This window comes from Heloderma suspectum, chromosome 2, assembly GCF_057233095.1.
Source record: "Heloderma suspectum isolate Gila_16-S chromosome 2, 16-S_ref, whole genome shotgun sequence".
Classification (NCBI taxonomy): Eukaryota; Metazoa; Chordata; class Lepidosauria; order Squamata; family Helodermatidae; genus Heloderma; species Heloderma suspectum.
The window spans coordinates 323,096,145-323,112,413 of record NC_139459.1 but is presented as its reverse complement, the minus strand read 5'-3'; the positions used below and the strand labels follow the sequence as shown (position 1 = coordinate 323,112,413).

General features: G+C 42.0%; 2 long non-coding RNA genes across 2 annotated transcripts in view; one reads left to right on the top strand and one right to left on the bottom strand.

Moving 5' to 3' along the window:
• The window catches only part of LOC146355015 (uncharacterized), a 54,073-nt gene that overhangs the window by 22,291 nt on the left and 15,513 nt on the right, over positions 1-16,269 (top strand). The window lies entirely within an intron of this gene.
• Positions 1,533-15,730, bottom strand: LOC146355016 (uncharacterized). Its single transcript, XR_014788565.1, has 3 exons — positions 15,570-15,730; positions 13,348-13,488; positions 1,533-7,101 (listed from the first exon to the last, which is right to left on the bottom strand). It is a non-coding gene; the product is annotated as an uncharacterized LOC146355016 (long non-coding RNA).

Sequence of the window (16,269 nt, the reverse complement as noted above, 5' to 3'; positions counted from 1 at the left end):
GAAGCTCTAGTACTGTAAAGCAGTTATAACAAAAATGAAAGCTGTGCTAAATAGCAAGGATTAATTTTGCTACATTCATTGAAATAAAACATAAATGTTGTTGTGGAGAATATATTTTTTTTTAAACCAGAGGTCATTTCAATTCTAAGCCTGCCAAAGCAAATAATTGGGTATTTGGAATTTGAAAAAAAAAAATGAAGGGGGAAAAATAAATATGTTTCTGATTACTCGGCACTAATGTTGTGTTCTGTCATTATAGTAGATTGCTTAATTGTGCTGCTGATTACTTTTCCTGAATTCTTCATAGCGATGTCGTTTCTGCAGCAAGCGGTGGAAACACTAATTACCAGGAGGAATGTTGTCTTAGATTTTGTTACAGGCTTGTACACATTTTTAAAGGATGACATATATGGAGTTTGCTTAATTCCCCATCATGGCTTGTTTGTGTAACCCATCTCACTTGTTATTCACTCCTCCTTGGGGACTGTCAAAAGCAGAGACCAAAAAGCTGCCAAAACAACTGGAAAGTTTTTGGAAGACAAATAAACAATTTTGAGCACCTTCCAAATGATGTCGTCTAGTACCTTGGACAACTTCCTTCTCACTCAGCAGCTGCACATTATTTTCCTCATTGCTTGGTGTTATACAAGGCGAGACGATACCTGCTTGTTTCTCAATGTATGCAAAGTAAGCCTTCTCTAATATGAACATCTGCACGATGCAGTAATTGTACCGCACATCCCAGCACCACTTTCTTAACAACCCATCAACAGAACATAATTTGATGTTATTTAAGTTGCGCTCTAGTCACCTGCAGACTTGGTTCCTCTTAAGATTCCAGCAATGGAACAGTTCACACACACACACACACACACACACGAAGAAAAGCCTTCAGGTTTGTTGGAATTAATTTGACAGGCTAAGTACATAAATAAAATACCTTTCCATTAGGGCCCCCTGCTGATAACCGCCTGGATCACTTGCTGTAACGCACATTAATGTGCTATCCCAATTTTTTTTTGTCATGCTACCTAATGAAGTTAATAGGAAGAAGCACATTGCTCATAGCTGAGAAACATGGTAATTGCAATGGCCATTTACATGGATAATAAGGAAAATGCAGGGTAATGATTGTGTTAGGAAAAAACAAACAAGTGCTCTGACAAGATACAAAACCCTCCCTGCTTTGAAGAACTGATCTCCATATTAATGGAAATGGTCAGCAGTGTGCTTTTTTTGTTTGGTTTTGAATGTCTTCTGATGCACCTTGTCAGTGCTTCCAGACGAAAGAGAAAGAATCTCCATCCCCCCATCCCCGCTTTTAAATCTCTACAAGCACTGCCTTGTTTGGGGGCATTTTGTTGTTGCGATCTGGAAGCACCTGTTGCTCAGGATGACGTCACTAAACATCCAGTGGTGCAGCTAGGATTCCGCAGGCGACGAGGTCCCTGAATGTTGACCCAAGATGATGAGGGCAGTAGAAGCAAACTCCATTTTATTCCTGTAGTCATGATGTGCTATGATTTAAAAGAGTTTAAAATGCAAAACGTCACATGCTTGGTGTTTTAGATTCTATTTTACAATCAGGGTTCAGAAACAGTTTTGCTGTTGTTCTAACATACCAGGAATATAGAAGCAGCTGTAAAGCATGGAATGGTGGTTGGGGGCAGGAGAGAAACATGATAGGTGTATGCTTCACACCTGAAGTAATGCTCATGGCTTTCTAAATAGAGGCTAAATATGAGTAAATCCTGCACTCATGTCCAAGCATGATCTCTGTTACTGAGCTCCAGCCCTTCCTCCAGCTTCCTGGAAGGCCTGCAGCCAGAGTCCACAAATAGCTGATGATCCTGATGGCTTGTTAATCGATATATATTTATTTACATCAGCCACAGGCCATTACAATTAATACATCATACATAAAATACAACAGAACAAATAGAATTATCAGACTAAAAATTATAAAAATATTCATACCAATCACAAAATATATAAAATAGAAAACACTGTTGAGCACATAAAATGGCCAGACTAAAACTGATAGAATTAGGATACAGGGCTCCAAAACAGAACGTATTTTAATGACAGGCACCAAATATTTTGCAGACTTTGCTGTCAACTTGGTCCACAAGGAGGATGGATACTTACAAATCGGATGAGCGCCCTGAGAGAGATACTAATAGTGGGACAATTAACTCTTTTCACAAATCTCTGTAAAACAACAATACATGAGCAAGTGCTTCAGTGCCATAATAATATGGGCATACACAATTTTCCAGTGGAATTCTCTTGAAACGACCCTCAAATAGAGCTGAGGGCAGTGCATTCACAATCATGCACTTGAAAAAGCTGTTCTGAATACGAGAATGATCTTGCAAATAGGATGCCGATATATTTGGAGACCTGATGACCTGGTTCCCTCTTTGGATATTGTGTCACTTTAGAAGTTTAGTAGGTATTTTGAATTGCTCGTTCAAATGTTGCTTCTACCACACATGGCAAATAGACAATAGCAGGTGGGTGTCCTTTAGGAGGTGAAGCATTTCACGCTTCTGTTCCCAGTAAGTGGAGAAGGAAGGAGTTTCATGGCTGCTATAGTAGAACTGAATAATGTTTGCCTGTATTAATCTGAAGTGCACAGTGGGGAATAAGGGAATATTTCCACCCTCCTTTTTAAGTATAAGAATTTTATGTGCTCTTTTGGTGGCACATAATTATTATTTCATTATTATTTTGAAATAATGTGGGATGATACTTCTTTTGTTCCTTTCCCATGATAGTTAAAAAAAAGTTTGGCTTACATGCTAGATGGACTCATGTTAGAAAATGTTTGTTGCTGTAATTAACATTATAAATGACCTAGTGAGATAAGCACATTTTGGCACATGCCCCCTCATACAGCAAACTATCCTTTCTTTATATCAGAAGAAATTGTTTAATGTGTACTGAAGTAAAGAATAAATTGTTCTTTCCAGCAGTAAAATGGTGCCTCATCTGTACTTATGCTTATGCCCACATACAAAGCCATGTTTTCTGTACCTAACAAACTTGTATCTTGCAGAACATTTTGTGGTTTTGTAAAAGATAAGACAGGAAGGAAGAAGATGTTTCCACAGATTAATATTATAAGTGCTCTTCCTACAACCCTCTTCCATGTTTACATTTCAAATGCTTTTCATGCAATGTTCAAATTATGGGGAGAAAGGTAGGATCATATAAGATAGAATCCTATGCATATTTGGACAGAAAAAAACCCTTCCAGTGTGCTAGCTGGGGAATGCTGGGACTTTAGGACTTTTTTTTCGAAACATGTATAGGATTGCTTCCTTAATGAAATTCACAAGCCTCACCTCCCGATTTCTTGCAGTTTTAGCCAAACCATGTCCCTCCTTTAGCCATATAAAAACAGTAGGTAAGGGCATGAACCTATCCATGTTTAGGCATAAAAAAGTCTTACAGCTCCCAGCATTCCTCAGGCCTGCATTAGAGGAAGGGGGACAATTTTTACCAATTACCCCTCCCTCTGCAGTCCACAGATCTATTGCCCCCATTGTTCCAGAGGGTCCCCCAACCCCCCAGATATCCATGGGGGATAGGAAATTGCAGGGGGAAAGGGATATCAGCAAACATGGCCTCGTCCCCTGTTCTCGCAGTGGAAAAGCTTATTTTTTCAGTGGCTGTATTGATTGTTAACTGCTTAATTTATGGGCTGTTCTTGCAAAAATCAGGACAGCTGGCAACCTTAACTCCACAAAGCACTTCTGGCTCTTGGACACTATCCATTTGAATGGGTGTTATGTCAGAACACCACACAAACCCCATTGAAAAGAATGGAGATGATTCATTTGCACTAAGTGTTCTGTCTCTCTCCACCCCCAATTAGTAAATGCATGTTATTCAAATGTATGTTAGGGCGCAATGCTATGCATGTTTAGACAGAAGAGGTCCTACAATTCCCAGCATGCCCCAGTCAGCCATGCCAGCTGGAGAATGCTGGGAGTTGTAATACTCTTTTTAGTCTAAACATGCATAGGATTGTGTCCTTAGTTAATGAAGCAAGAGTAGACCAAAGTAGCAAAAAAAATTATTATTTTTTAAATTGTGGCACTGAATCAATGTGGGACATGACAGTCCCACTTTCCTCTTTATTTTGCCTTTTGTAATTATTTGAGATCAATACTTTCAATCTCAGTTGATAACAGATACCTGCATTGTTGCCTTGCTGTAGATAGATGGCTATATTTTGCCAGGCTACCTGTTGCAAGTATTTAGCCATTGCCTTCATTTCCACTGGACTAGTAGAGAAATACTCCATTCGGAACTGATGGCGCACGCATCATTTTCAGTATGTCTGCGTGTCAACAATCAGTTCAGCATGAATGGAGGAGTAAGTGATGCACCTTCATTTCATTAATCAGTATGGCATTTGATGAAAAGTATTAATTGTTTTTAAAAGATTAACTTTTAAAATGTAATAAAAGGAGAGGACCTATAGGAAATAATTTATTGTAGAAAAGTGCTCATTCAGAGGTAATTCTGCTCATATTGTTACTTTTTGATGCTTCTTACATTTAATGACAAGAGTCAGCCTTGAAAATATGGGAGGTACATGTTAATTTTACTTGTGCCAACAGTCTCCAAATGGTATTCTGATTGAGACTTGCAACTCTGTTTTGGGAATTTCAAATTCCCCTAAAGAGTAGCTGTGTTTTAGCATAATCCAGTTATAAATTCACCTGTGCAATCCCTATTGAAATGTGTGGGAACAGCATAAGAATAAGGCAATGATTTGTGTAGCTTTCAATGGAGTTTCTGCAAGAGAACGTCTTGGTAGTTGCACCCTTAATCCATACCAGTGAGGACACAAACATCTTAGAAGTGCCTGGTATATTTGGAATTAACCTTTGCAGAAACACCTTCCTTTACTTGATTCATGAAGAGATGATGGGCTGGATCCAGATGAATCTGGATCAATTGTGCTGGTGGAAGTGGACTTCCCCACCCCACCTTCCCTGGGCAGCCCTCCAGCCCCCAGAAAATGCTACACAGGGTTTCAGGAAACCCAGCTGAATGGGGTGAGCTTGGCCGGGCAAGGAGGCGGGAAATCCCCAAAATTAGGCAGAAGGAACTTCCGTGAGCAGAGCCCTTCCTCTCGCGCAAGGTCCCTTCCTCTCATGGAAGGCAGATCCTGGATCCAACCCAATAGGTTTAAGTCAGAACTAGATAATAGGAAACACATATGAGAATGAATACATTTGCATAATATGAACACTTGTCAAAGTACGAAATACAAATACAACGTACAACTAAACAGGACATAAGTACTTTGCAGTTTGGTATTCATTAACAAATTTGACAGCATTTCTCAGGGCCTAAAAAAGGATAATAGATAATTTTTTAAAAATTATCTCATTTTGTTATACATTGGATTAATTTAGTCTTTGGCAATTGAGCCCAGTGGGTCATAGTGGCTGAAAGGGGGGTAGTTTTTGTGAATTTGGGCAAATTTTAAGTTCAACAGGAATGGGTCACATCATGCAACAGGATATAATAATAAACTCCCCTAAATAGCTATGAAAAATCCTACTCATGAAGAGATACAGCAACCCATAATTGTGCTTCATTTGTGATTTTTCAGCCAGACTACATACAGCCCTGATTTTTCCAGAGGTCTTCAAAATAAATTGTAACTACCTCACACTTAGCTCATTTTAATGGTCAGATACTACAGTGCTGACGTTAATAGGGATTAAGCATTAGCCATCTGATTGCTACACGAAAGCTTGCCAAGTCATCTATCTTTCCATTAATAGGCAGTGCTTGTTAGATTGAATTTCCATTTGGGGGCAGGATTTACCTGTGCTAGCCTCTGAAAGCATAGTAATGCTTTACTTATCGGCATGTGCCTTGATGAATAAGTTGCAGGTTGTACAAAACTAGAGCTGTCTTTGGATGCCAAATGACAGTGAAGCAATTAGGTCATGTGACTCTTGCCCATTTGTACGTTAGTACCATCAGTCAGGGTTCATTTTAATTATGAGTGCATATGCCACTGGATTTTTCATAACAACTATCTTTTGATATGATGACAGCTGGTAGAATCCTGGTTCCACTGAAGTCAATGAGACAATTCTCCAGTGCCTTCAAGTTACCCATTATTTCATCATCTGGGTAGAACTCAGTGGAGGCTGGTGGCTCTGACATCAATGGGACGGTGAATCTGCTCTGGGTCTTAGAACCAGTCAGAACTCTGAAGGAGCTATCCAAGGTGTGGAGCTATCCAGTGGCAGAGCTCTTCATCACTGGAACAGACAGCCTTGGGAGCTGATGGCCTGGAAATATTTAAGCAGAGGCTGGACAACCATTGGTCAGGGATACTGTAGTTGCATCCTGCGTTGTGCAGGCGGTTGGACTAGATGACTTCCATGGTCCCTTCCAACTCTATGTTTCTATGAAAGGGAACAATGCTGCAAATAAATCACGCTTGTCCATCCTGGAAAAAACCCAAAAGTTTGAGTCCCCATGGATAGCTGAGTAGGCTTTTTCAAACTGTGGTTTGAAGATGTGAATGAACCAAATTAACATGGCAGCTAGTAGGTAGCCCCATACTGGCTAGGAGGGCAGTAAATTAGGGCCACCTGAGACGAAGATGTTAGTTTTTGCATCGCTGGGAGGACGGGATACTCCAAGTATGTGGGAAAACGTTGTTTTTAATGTCCTTATCCTCATCTAAAATAAACTTAAGTATATGTAGAGTTTGAGGTAATGTCTGTATATAGTTCTGGGGCATGTCCCTTTTAGGTTTTTATTGCACAAAGCAGGAACAGAGGTTCTAACAACCCAACAGAAATGTATCTGCAGTCAGGGCCAGAAATATTGGAACACCATCGTTGGTGGCTCATAAGTAATGGGAACGAATGGCTGACAAGCAGCTGCATGGCCAGGTGTGGCCTGTTTCCTGGGTACCCCATGACCAATCAAGCAGATGAAAGGGCTGGAGGTGGTTCCGAGTGTTACATCTGCATTTGGTAGCTGTTCACTGGAACTCCCAACATGACGTCCAAAGAGGTGTCCATGAGAGTGAAGGAGGCCATCATGAGGCTGAGGAAACAAAATCAACCCATCAGAGAGATAGCAAAAACAGTGGAAGTGGCCAATACAACAGTTTGGAACATCCTGAAAAAGAAGGAATTAACTGGCAAGCTCAGCAACAGCAAAAGGCCTGGGAGACCGCAGAAGACAACTAAAGTGGATGACCGCAGAATTCTATTCATGGTGAAGAGGAACCCTTTCACAACATCTAGCCAGGTCAAGAACGTTCTTGAGGAGGTAGGCATGTCATTGTCAACATCTACAGTCAAGAGACAGCTTTATGAATGTAAATACAGAGGCTTCACAACAAGGTGCAAATGACTGGTAAGACTCAAGAACAGAGAGGCCAGATTAGCCTTTGCCAGCAAACACCTAAAAAAGCCTGCCCAGTTCTGAAATAAGATTCTTTGGACTGATGAAACCAAGAGTAACTTGTACCAGAATGATGGGAAGAGAAAAGTATGGAGAAGGAAAGGAACAGCTCATGATCCAAAGCGTGCCACATCATCTGTCAAACACGGTGGAGGCAGTGTTATGGCATGGGCATGTATGGCTGCCAATGGAACCGGGTCACTGGTGTTTATTGATGACCTGACTGCTGATAAAAGCAGCAGGATGACTTCTGAAGTGTATAGGGCTATACTTTCTGCTCAGATTCAGCCGAATGCTGCCAAACTGATAGGACGCTGCTTCATATAGCAGATGGATAATGACCCAAAACATACAGCAAAAGCTACCCAAGAGTTTCTCAAGGCAAAGAAGAGGGATGTTCTTCAATGGCCAAGTCAGTCACCTGATTTCAGCCCAAAAGAGCATGCTTTTCACTTACTGAAGACAAGACTGAAGGCAGAAAGACCCACAAACAAGCAGCAGCTGAAGGCAGCTGCAGTAAAGGCCTGGCAAAGCATATCGAGGGAGGAAACTCAGCATTTTGTCATGTCCGTGGGTTTCAGACTTCAGGCAGTCATTGACCGCAAAGGATTTTCATCCAGGTATTAACGGCGATTCTTAAGTTTGAAATGATGTTGGTTTGTTCCATTACTTATGAGCCACCAACGATGGATGTATGTGTATGCCACTGGCTGTCCTTCCAGAATGCTTAGTGCCCCACTTTTGTCAAACCCCTTGAATTACAGCTGAAAGTCCTGACTTTGCTCCCATCTGGCTGTGTTTCCTTTCAACTTCAATGTGGTGGTGTACAGAGGCCAACTGCCAAAACAGTTATCCTTGATCCAGTATTTCTGGCCCTGACTGTAAGTAAAGAGAAAGAGGATGGGAAGAACAGTTCGGTAGAAATCACAGCTCATTAGCATTAAACATGTCTGTTCCTTCTCTGTATTTGTGCGTGTGTTTGCATGTGCAGGGGAAGCCTCCAATTCCTAAAATTACTCATGAATGTTGTGAGCATTCAGTTGTTCACAATCAACCAACAAACCTTGAAGTTCCTTGGCTTTCTCTCCACCCACCCCCCCCACATTCTTCTTCAGTGTCTAGCTGAGTTTTAATCCACCATGCCATGGCTAAGTGCTGTTTTCAAAAACAATGTCCTCGGAACCAGTCTGCCTTGGCTGCTGGATGGTTGTTGCGTGGTGCCAACTGGTGCGATTGTCTGGCACTCTGCTGTTACATAACAGAATGTGACTAAGATGCCCAGATGTGGCCTGTCACCTCAGTGATCAGGTAGCATGGAAAAGGCAAGAACAAGCTGTTTTCCACAAACACGAATTATAGGAATGGGAGCATACACAGAATCTACTTAGATATGGGAGGAAGTATTAAAGAATAGAAGACTTTTAGGGGATGAATGACTGAAAGAAGAAAGAAAGAGGGAACCAAATATAAATAGAAGCTTGATTTTTTAAAATGTATTACTAGCAATGAACTTCTCATAAATAGTCTGTCCTACAAGTCCTCCAGTTTATTTATTTATTAATTAAATATCTTAATCGCCCATCTGGCTGGTCACCCAGCCACTCTGGGCAATGTACATTGTACATTATATTATTGTACATCGCCCAGAGTGGCTGGGTGACCAGCCAGATGGACGATTAAGAAATTTAATTAATAAATAAAATGTACAATAATACAACAGTTTAAAACAATAAAATTCCACATTAAAACATAGTATTTCTAAAAATACCCTAACCCACCCCAAATGCCTGCCTGAACAACCATGTTTTTAATGCGTGATGGAAGCTCATTAAAGAGGGGGCATGGTGGAGTTCCCTAGGGAGAGAGTTCCACAGAGTGGGGGCCACCACAGAGAAGGCTCTCTCCCTCATCCTCACCAGCCTAGCTGTCCTGGCTGATGGGACAGAGAGAAGGCCATCTGAGGCTGATATTGTTGAGCAGCCTGTCTGGTGTTGCTGGAGGCACTCCTTGAGATAGGCTGGGCTGGGACCATATAGGGTTTTAAAGGTCAAAACCAACACCTTGAATTTGGCCCGGAAAACAACTGGTAACCAGGGCAACTCCTTCAGCACGGGAGTGATGTGATCATGCTGGCGGCTGCCTTTAATCAGGTGAGCCACCGCATTCTGCACCAGCTGCAGCTTCTGAACTGTCTTCAAGGGTGATGTCAGGGTGGAAACTGAGCCGATAGAACCCCAGAGCAGTTCTGATTCTGAGGAAGAACAGCAATCCGTGGGAGAGGAGCGTGCTCATCTCTCACAGGCCCAGCAGCTGGTAGAGATTCCTCCTGCCAGCATTCCTGAGATAGATAGTGACCCTGGCAGTGAGAGAGCGCTGGAGGGGGACTTGCTGGACGCTCGATGCTGACACTGGGAGCAACGACAGCTGGAGGGCGCAGAAAGAAGGCATAGCGCTCGTTTGGCGCGCAAGCTACGATCGCGTCCCAAGGACCCAAGGGAAAGAGGGAGGAACTCTCCCTAGCCCATAAGTTCAGGGTCTTCCTGTAATTCTCCTTCAAACAGGGACCAACTGCCTACCCAGAGCATAGGCTACTCTGCTGTTCCTTGCTTAGTCGCTGGTGATTAGCATCTGAAAGAGTCATTAAGTTGTAAAAGGATTAAAGCCTTGAAAAGAATCCTTTTGTCTGTGTCTTGAGTTAGCTATTGGAGTAGACTGAAAGAGGCCGCCAGGGCGCTCCTGACAGGTAACCCTATGTAGAGTGCATTACAGTAGTCTAGACAAAGGAAGACTAAGGCATGTACCACTGATGGGAGCAGATGGTTGGGAAGGTAGAGGCGCAGCTGCCGTATCAGATGGAGTTGGTACAGCACTGTCCGGCTGACAGCTGAGCCTCCATGGACACCTGGGAGTCTAAAATGACCCCCAGGCTGCATGTACAGAAGCAAATTGGGCTGGGAGTTGAATTGTACTTCAACTGTGAGGATGGGACAGGGTTCTCTACTGCTCCTGAGGGCAGGAGGTTAGCTTAAGGGTAATGGATAGGCCGTGTAACACACACATCTCTCTCCCCTAACAGAGCAGAATGGCCAAGAGAGGCTGCTGCTGCTCCCCACCATCCGCCAACTGAGGCAGTTGCCTCACTCTGCCAAATGGTAGGGCCAGTGCTGACCTAGGCACTCTTCCATATCAGGAGCATATGGAATCTATGATCTTCACCAGATTGCAGAATGGATGGGCAAACACTTTTTTTACTTACTATTTATCTAGCCATCAGTGTGCATGGTACTCCACAAGGTATAAGAGGACAGGTTCCTGCTCCAAGGAGCTTACAATATAACATTCAATACAGTAAAGTAAGGAGAAAGACTCAGATGCAGGGGTAGACAGGGGAAGGAAAACATATAGGCCTCTCCATGGCTAATAGAAGCTGTGAGGGAGAGGGCATTGGATCAGGGGAAAGGGTTATACACCCATCCATACACCCACACAACATAGTCCCAATCTAAAAAGGGAGGGGGCATGGGTTCTTGTAGCAGAAAAAATACAAGAAAAAAATGTCAGAGATACAAGCATGCATCTCTGATATCACATCTAGTTTGGCCCTAAGAAAGCCCTTTCTCAGGTTCCCAAGTTTCCATCATCCCCCTACACTCACTCATTCACGCATCCACTGACCCTCCGACTCTTTCTCCTCTATTAACTTTTAAAACTCTGATAATGTGCATAATCTTGCTTCCTCAAACAGCACCATCTTTTCTCCCTTGCTGTTGCTCGTGTCAGGAACAGTATCCCAGAACGTCTACATGATGCTGTCTCTCCTCCTTCCTTCAATCCCTTCCTCAAAAGCTGCCTTTTCTGGTAAGCCTTTGGCATAATCCCTTAGTTCCCATACCCTACTGTACCTAAGCCAAATGCTTTCACCACTGCAGCTAATAGCGGGCTGGGAGGGTGTTGGATTGGGGTCATGGCACAGAGAAAAAGGGTCAACCTCCTCCCTATTATCCCTCCAATCCAAATCAGCCCCCTACCTGCTTTTAACAGGGGGGGGGAGACATTGTGGATCCATTCACACACCTCCAGTGTCACACACAGGGCCAAACTAAATCTGACTTTAAATGTGTCTTTATTTTTTCCCCTTCCCCTTATGCCACAGTCCCAATAATTATCAACCATCTCTTTTCATTTAAAATAAGGCTGCTATTTACATTTCTTTTAAATGCAAAGATGCATTTAACCTCACATCTAATTTGTCCTTTAGAACACAGCCTGATTTTACTACAGAAAACCAATTATGTGCAGACATTTGGTTGGATCTAGATTTACGCTGTATCAACTGTGCTGGCAGATGTGGACTTCTCTGCACTCTCCTTCCCAGGGCAGCCCCTCCAACCCAGTGAAAATGCTACATAGAGAGTCAGGAGACCCTGCTGAATGGGGTAAGGTATGGCGTAATGGGGGATGTGGGGAATCCCCCCAAATTGGGTGGAGGGACCTTTCATGAGCAGAGCCCTTCCTCTCACAGAAGGTCCCTCCCTCTCATAGAAGGCAGATCCTGGATTCAACCCATAGGATGTAATTCCAACCATAGACTAGATGACCTTTCAGGTTCTCTCTCAGCATCAATCCGAATGTGCAATCCAATAAACAGAAATGAGTTTATTGGCACCATCCCCTGGAAGGTTCTTCTACACAAGCCTTACTGAAGTGAATGGGAGCTGCACAAGAACACCAAGTTCTCTGAATGGATCTCATTAATTTCAGTGACGCTTGCATTGGATAGCTCCTTGGACAGTACACATGTCTTGGATGACCCAACCTTCTAGAGATATTTACAATGCAATCCTATGCATTGTATTATTGTTCTTGGCAATAAGCCTCACTGAGTATCATGAGACTTACTTCTGAGTAAGTACAGTGTATGGGATTGTACTGTTAGAGTTGCTGCTTACAGCTTATTTGTTTTTGTATCCAATAAAATAATCTTTATCAAACAAGTAGAAAAAGGTTTGTGATACCATAAACATTTACAGCCCTGCACTTCCCCCCCCCCCCAGTCAAAGCATTTACATGTCACTTTACAATGATATATTATTATCCAATGTCTGCTTATTCTTTCATATGTCTTGGAAACATTTTGTTGCAGAATATGTTAGAATGATGTACAAATCATTCTAACAAGTGGTGATATTAATTTTAAAAATCTGAAAGGAACAACAACAAGCTTCAGCAAAGACCCATGCTTTTGTATTCTATCACTTAATACCCTCCATTTGTCTTTAATACCAGAAACAGGCAGTGGGGAGCTGAAGGAACGAATGGCAGAAAGCTGTAATTGTGAAAGCATTCATGTTAGCAAGTACACCTAGTTTCTGTTAGTTTACTGTTTCCTCTCTCTCTCTCTCTCTCTCTCTCTCTGTGTGTGTGTGTGTGTGTGTGTGTGTGACTTTCCCATACATTAGGTTATGGTGCCATCTCATGGTAGCTTCTCACCACTGTTTTGTGTCTAATGATTTCATAGGTATCTTCTTGCTGACTTTAAAGGTTTAAGGAAAGTTAAAAAGGAAAGGCTGGTAGAAATGTAATGTAGACCATGAAAGAGAATTATGGAACAAGACCACAACAGCACTCAGGCAACCTACTTCCTTAGAAGTTTTTCACTTTCCTATAGATAATAAAAGTGAATATACTGTTTATTAGCTGTATCCAATGTGTGTCTTTTCCCTGGTAAAAATATATAATCTGTAGCATCTGATCTTTTGAATATACCCAATAAAAAAATAGTGACAAAGGTTTAATTCATGTGACACTGCAGAGAAGAAACGTCTTACTATTTCCTAACACTGACTCTTCCGTTCCTTTTTCTTATTGGGAGGAAAATCTCACCTTCCAGCCTACGTTTAAATTCAAACAATGGGGAAATCAACAGCAGCATTTACTGCAGCTTCTGCATGAAATATCAACTTCTTTGGCAAGCGAATGCAGAGTCTCCAGCAACCCTGCAGAGACCATGTGGCTTTCTCCACCCTGCAGTAAATGGATAATAATTAATTACAAAACGGAAATGAATGCCAAGAATCTAGGTTTCCCTAGAGCAAATTAAGATTAAATCCAGTTTTACCAAGTGGCTAGGTGTGAACTATTAATAGAATTTTTTTAAATCTGTGGTTCCTATTTTCAGACACCAAATGCCACAGAAAGGCACCTCAGTCGGTTTTGCAGTTGGCTTGAATTTCCAAGAACACAAAGGCCTAGTTCTGTCAGCAAAGCCTTCCTGTTTGGATGTTTGAGTTCCTAAATAGCTGTATGCCTCTCTGACCCTTTGGATACAAGAGGTCATATAATACCTGCCTATGTAAGTATCAAATATTCCAGTGAAGGGCAGTCACACACTGGCCTGAAATCAGAAAGCTGGACTTTAATTTAAAATGTTTCTTCAAACATAACTATATTCCTAGGGCAACAATTTCCTCTTTCAGTGACAACATAGTAATGACTAAAGGAAATGCAATTACCATTCCCCACCCATATTTGTTTCTCAATTCTGGTAAAGGAAATATTTCCTCAACTTGATGGAAAGAGATTATGTGAAATAGCACTGTTTTGTGTATGCCTGCCACCTCTGGGATTTCAAATACTATATTTTACAGGCTGAGAAGATGTTTGACTTGCTGAAGAAGCCAGGCAACTCATTTGCAGGGACAGAATTCAAACTCTCTACGTAGTTCTTTGTTGTCCTCCTCCCTGCTGCCACCCTTTTATGTGAAGACACTGTGGTGTAGTGACTACAGAACCACATTTTTCAAAACATGAAGTGGGCCTTCTTAAGGGTTACAGACAGTTGCTAAAGGATACAGGAACTTCTCTGTGATCCTATTCTCAGTCCTATTTGATGACTTATGACCAGTCACTTGATGACTGCAGTATCAAGTGGTTTATTTGCATATGTGAATGAGCCATGACGGCTCACAAACCAAACTTTCATATTACACCACTCATTTCACACATTCAGCTGCCAGTCATCAAGTATTGAGTAATCAATTGACAACAAAATATATAAATCTAGCATGTGTTAATAAGCCCTTAGTATGCCAATGAAGTTCTGAACAGAAAAGGGCTGACAGGAAAAATAAAGTTGTGTAAAATAACAGTGTGCTGTTTCCATGATGTTGCTTTACAAAAGCCCTATTCAGTTGTTAAAAAAATCTACAGGGGAGCAGGGATGCACACTCTGCCCCCTCCACCTGCAACCTCCCCATGTTGACCAGGACACCCTGTAGTGGAAATGTAACCCTGTTCATCTGAACATAGTTACAGAGCTCTGTGAGTTTGGGAGGCAGGGTCGCCAATGATGCAGAACTCTGTAACTGCACGCAGCTGAATGTGGTTACATTTCAGCTACAGATCTTCCGCATCAACAGAGGGAGGTTACATTTGGAGGGACCAGAGTGCACATCCCCACTCTCCTCTACAAGTAAAAATTTTGAATGCCTGAATAAGGCTTTTCAAAAGAAACAGAGGCTTGGTTATCACTGAAGTGGTAAATTGGAATCTAGGGTAGCAACATAATGCTTCTCCATTTAAAAAAATCCTACACATATAGGTTTGGATCCATAGCTCATAGCTTCTTGAAGTGGAAGACACACTATACATATATACATACATATGCTCACTGTGCTAGGAATGCATGCTGAGCATTGTTCTTAGATTAAGATGTGTTTCTAGCCAACCACCAAATCAAAGGCTCATATGTCCGTCTTGCCTCTCACACCGCTTGCCTGTGTCAATGCTTCTGCTCCTCCTCCCACAACTTCCTCCCGCATATTTCCCAGCTGCCGGGCAAGGAAGAGGCAGCAACATCCGTAGTGAGCAGGCAGGCAAGTGATTGGAGACGGGCAAGACTGGAACATCAGCATTCAATTTGCTGATATGCTAAGCCAGCCTTGTCCAACCTGGTGCCCTCCAGATGTTTTGGACTTCAACTCCCATCAGCCTGAGCAAGCGTAGTCAATTGTCAGGAATTGTGGGAGTTGTCCTAAACATCTGACAGGTACCTGGTTGGGAAAGGCTGTGCTAAACACAAATGTGAATATAAAAAGAAAACTCACCATGCAATCATCTCTTGTGTATTATGTGAGATTTCAGCATAAGAACAAAAGTCACCATCTGGTTTGGCTATGAAGAGAGTAACAGTTTACTGAGCCACAAACTTTCCTTATAGCCATGGTATTAGGTCGCCAGGACAATGAAAACACTAACCCAGTGTGAGGATGCTGTGAAAAAGGCAAAATCCATGTTAGAGATCATTGGGAAAGAGATCAAAGATAAAACTGCCAGTATCTTAATGCCTGCATACAAATCTATGGTGCAACCTAACTGGGAATACTTTGTACAGTTCTGGTCACCACACCTCAGAAAGGATATTGTGGAACTGGCAAAGGTCCAGAAAAGGGAAACCAAAATGATCAGGGAACTGGAGCAATTGCCCTACAAGGAAAGGTTATAATGTTTGGGTCTTTTTAGTTAAGAAAAATGCTGAGTAAGGGGGAACATGATAGAGAGTTTTATAAAATTATGTATGGCACAAGAAAGTGGATAGAGATAAGTTTTTTCTCAGTTCTTTTGCTTTGCAGTAAACTGGTTGTTCTTTACAGGCACTCTGTGGTGAAAATAAATATAAGATGAACAATACATAGCACGGGGAATTTATCCACAATAAAATAGTACCTAGAGATTACACATCTGTTTTTATTCCATCAGAGTCAAGGCGTCTAGAGCAGCTTAAATCTAAGTGCTTTAGCTTGCTTG